We start from the raw sequence: 4,748 nt of genomic DNA, 5'->3' as shown, positions 1-4,748 counted from the left end.
TTATCCTATATTAAAAAGAAAAACAAAACACTCATGAGATCGAGGAAGGGCTTTAGATGGTATGTAATTACCCTAAATTGAAAGCAAATATCACTGGATGTGTGTATGTGCGTGTACACACTCATTCATGCATATATGGTCATTTTTTCTCAGTCTCTCAAAAGGTTCATAATTCTAAAAGGTTAAGAATCACTGAAATTTCTTCTCTTCTGCAAGGTCATTTCTCATATTATCCTGTATTGTATTCTTTTTGTATGATGGTCGCTGTTTTGTGACATGCCTATCACATACTCTAAGGATTTCATGTGCATCCTTATTCTCTAATCCCAATAGGACTTCATTCGTTGCCAAATATTTAATTAGCACTTATATTCTAACACATGCTTCACTTTACCTTGGGATATGAAGGTGAATAAAATTCACATCGGTCATCGTAGAACTTCTAACTGCTGAAAACGTAAACAAAAAAGTTGTCTTTCTCAAAATTTTCTGATGTTCTACACTTATCAGATTTAATGAAACCACTGAAAATGGTGAGAACAGTAGTCTCAGTTTGGATTCTCAAAAGAGACACCACTTTGGGTTACATAGTCTTCAGCTTTTTTTTATCTCAATAGACATTTTTCTTTCTGATCTTTGTAAATGTACCACCCTGTTGCTTCACATAGATCACTTTGTGTCCTGTCTTAAACTGACTATCATTTTCCATAGAAAAGGGTTCCCACATTCAATTAGGACATCTTCCATATATCTTTTCTGCTATTGATCTGCTCTCTCAGCATATTCAGCATGTTTTGGGGTGTGGTATGTATGCATGTTGTTTATTTAATTTTATTTTCACTATAGTTACCATACCGTGTAATACTCATTTCAGTTATATAATATAGTAATTCTACAATTCTCTACATTACTAAATTTTCATCATGATAAGTATACTTTTAATCCCCTTCACCTATTTCACCCATCTCCTCACCCAACTCCACTCTGGTAACCAACAGTTTGTTCTCTACTTTAATAGTCTGTTTTTTGGGTTGTCTCTTTTTTCCTTTGTTCATGTGTTTTATTTCTTAAATTCCACACATCAGTGAAATTATACAGTATTTGTCTTTCTCTGACTGACTTATTTCAATTACCATAATGCTCTCTAGTTCCATCCATGTCATTGCAAATAGCAAGGTTCCGTCCTTTTTTATGGCTGAGTAATATTTCATTGTATATATATCACATCTTTATTCATCTATTGATGGACACTTGGGCTGCTTCTATAATTTTCCTCTTGTAAATAATTCTGCAATAAACATAGTGATGCATATATCTTTCCAAATTAGTGTTTTAATATTTTTGGGTAGATACTCAGTAGTGGAATTTCTGGATTGTATGATAATTCTATTTTTAATTTTTTTGAGGAAGCTCCATACTGTGTCCCACAGAGGCTGCACCAGTTTGCATTGCCACCAACAATACATATGGGTTCCTTTTTCTCCACATCCTCAACCAACACTTATTTCTTGTGTTTTTTTATTTTAGTCATTCTAACAGATGTGAGATGGTATCTCATTGTAGTTTTGATTTGCTCTTGCCTGATGATGACTGATACTGAGCATCTTTTCATGTGTCTTGGCCATCTATAGGTCTTCTTTGGAATAATGTATCTTCATGTGTTCTGCTCATTTTTCAGTTGAATTTTTTTTTGGTGTTGTATAAGTTCTTTATATACTACGGACACCAACATTTTATCAAATATGTCATTTGCAAATATCTTCTCCCATTCAGTTATTTGTCTTTTAGTCTTATTAATCATTTCTTTTGCTGTGAAGAAGATTTTATTTTGATGTAGTCCCAATAGTTTATTTTTCCTTTTGTTTCCCTTCTCTCAAAATATTTCTCTAGAAAAACATTGCTACAGACAACGTCAGACAATTTACAGCCCATTTCTCTTCTAGGAATTTTGTGGTTTCGGGTCTCACAGTTAGACCCTTAATACATTTTAAATTTATTTTTCCATATGGTGAAAGCAAGTGATACAGTTTTATTCTCTTGCATGTAACTGTCCAGTTTTCCTAACACCATTTTTGAAGAGACTGTATTTTTCCCACTGCATGTTCTTGTCTCCTTTGTTGAAGATTAATTGACCATATAATTTCGGATTTATTTCTGGGTCCTCTTTTTTCTGTTACACTGATCTATTTTTATGCCGGTACCATACTCTTTTGATTACTACAGCTTCATATTTGGAAATCAGGAATTGTAATACTTCCAGTTTTGTTCTTTTTTCAAGATTGCTTTGGCCATTCAGAGCCTTTGTGGTCACATAAAAATTTTAGGATTGATTCTTCAGCTCTGTGAAAATTGATGTTGGTATTTTGGTAGGGATTAAATTATATATCCAGATTGCTTTAGGTTGTATGGACATTTTAACAATATTTGTTCTTCTAATCCATGAGCATGGAATATCTTCCCATTTGTTTGTGTCATCTTCAATTTCTTTGATTAGTGTGTTATAGTTTGAGTATAAGTCTTTCCCCTCCTTAGTTAAGTTTATTTCTAGGTATTTTATTCCTTTTTGGAAAATTGTAAATGGGATTTTTTTCTTAATTTCTCTTTCTGCTACTTCATTATTCATGTATAAGAAGGCAACCCATTTTTGTGTATTGATTTCTTGCTATGCAACTTTGCTGAATTCATATATAAGTTCTGATAGTATTTTGATGGAAGTTTTAGGGTTTTACTTGTGTAATATGTTATTCTGAAAATAGTGAAAGTTTTATTTCTTCCTTAACAATTTGGATGCCCTTTTATTTGTTTTTATTGTCTGATTGCTGTGGCTAGGAATTTCCGTGGTGTATTGAATAAACGTGATGAGAATGGACATCTTTGTTCTGCTCCTGCCCTTAGGGGAAAGGTTCTCAATTTTTCACCAATAATGTTATCTGTGGGTTTTCAAATATGGCCTTTATTATGTTGAAGTATGTTCCCTCTAAACCTACTTTTTGAGAGTTGTTATCATGTATAGATGTTGTACATTGTCAAATGCATTTTCTTCATCTATAGAAATGATCATAGTATTTTTATCCTTTCTCTTGTTGATGTTATACATCACATTGATTGATTTGTGAATATACCCTTGCATCCCAGGAATAAATCTCACTTGATTGTGGTAAATGATTTTTTTAATGTACTGTTGGATTCAGTTTGCTAATATTTTGTTGAGGATTTTTTCATCTGTGTTCAACAGAGATAGTGGCCTGTAGTTCTCTCTCTCTCTCTCTCTCTCTCTCTCTCTCCCTCCCTCCCTCCCTCCCTCCTTCCCCCCCCCCCCCACTTTATTTGTGTAGTGTCTTTATCTTGTTCTGGTAACAGGTTAATGCTGACCTCATAGAATGAACTTGGAAGTTTCCTTCCTCTCCTATTTTTTTGAAAAGTTTGAGAAGAATTATTATTAACTCTTCTTTAAATGTTTGGTATAATTCACCTGTAAAGCTGTCTCCTCCTGGACTTCTGTTTCTTGGGAGTTTTCTTTTTTTTCTTAAATTGACTCAATTACTGATTACTGATCATCAATCTGTTCAAATGTTCTATTTCTGACTCAGATTTGAAAGTTTATATGTTCCTAGGAATTTATCCATTTTTTTTCTGGGTTGCCCAATTAGTTTGAACATAATTTTCATAATATTCTCTTATATTTCTTTGTATTTCCGTGGTATCAGTTTTTATCTCTCCTCTTTATTTTCTGAAATTGTTATTTGGGTCTCTCTTTGTCTCTCTCTCTCTCACTCCCTCTCACTCCCTCTCTCTCTTTCTTTATGGGTTTGGCTAAAGATTTATCAACTCATTTGATCTTATCAAAGAACCAGCTCCTGGTTTCATTGATCTGTTCTATTGTTTGCTTAGTTACTATTTTACTTAATTTTGCTCTAATCTTTATTATTTCCTTCCTTCTATTGGTCTGGGGGGTTCTTTGCTCTTCTTTTGCTAGCTCCTTTAGGCATAAGGTTAGGATATTTATTTGAGACTTTTTTTCTTGCTTCTTAAGGTAGGCCTGCATTGCTGTTATCTTCCCTCTCAGATCAAATTTTGCTGCATCTGAAAAATGTTGGACCATTGTATTTTCATTTTCATTCTTCATATATTTTTTAATTTTCTCTTTGATTTCTTTATTGACCCATTAACTATTTAGTAGCATGTTATTTAACCTCCAAATATACATTTTTCTTTCCAGATTTTTTCTTGTAGTTGATTTCTAATTTCTTAGCATTGTGTCATCACTCTTGTAGGGGTCATGCTAATCTTCTGTGTATTGTTCCAATTTTAGTATATATGCTGCTGAAATTAGCACACTAGTTTCATTGCATTGTGATTGGAACAGATGCATGGTATGACTTCAGTCTTTTTTTAATTTGTTGAGGCCTGTTTTGTGACTTAATATGTGTTCCATTCTGGAGAATGTTCACGTGCACTTGAAAAATAATGTGTATTCTTCTGTTTTAGGCTGGAATTTTCTGAATATACTGTTAGATCCATCTGGTCCAATGTATCATTCAAAGCCACTGTTACCTTGTTTTTTAGGTCGTTATTTAAATTCCAGTTAGTTAACATACAGTGTAATATTAGTTTCAGGTATATGATTTAGTGATTCAAACCTTCCATACAATACGCAGTTCTCATCACAGTAAGTGTACTCCTTAATCCCCATAACCGATTTGACCCAACTCCTTACTCTCCTCCCCGCTGATAACCATCAGTTTTTT

The 4,748-nt window shown here is 33.3% G+C and overlaps 1 non-coding gene across 1 annotated transcript; it reads right to left on the bottom strand.

Moving 5' to 3' along the window:
- Positions 1-4,228: 4,228 nt before the first annotated feature.
- Positions 4,229-4,336, bottom strand: LOC131508215 (U6 spliceosomal RNA). The gene has a single exon (XR_009259923.1). It is a non-coding gene; the product is annotated as a U6 spliceosomal RNA (small nuclear RNA).
- Between the last annotated feature and the right edge of the window lie 412 nt (positions 4,337-4,748).

The sequence above is a fragment of the Neofelis nebulosa genome, chromosome 3 (genome assembly GCF_028018385.1).
Source record: "Neofelis nebulosa isolate mNeoNeb1 chromosome 3, mNeoNeb1.pri, whole genome shotgun sequence".
NCBI lineage: Eukaryota > Metazoa > Chordata > Mammalia > Carnivora > Felidae > Neofelis > Neofelis nebulosa.
Note: the sequence above shows the minus strand (reverse complement) of the source record. Positions and strands in the feature narration are given on the sequence as shown.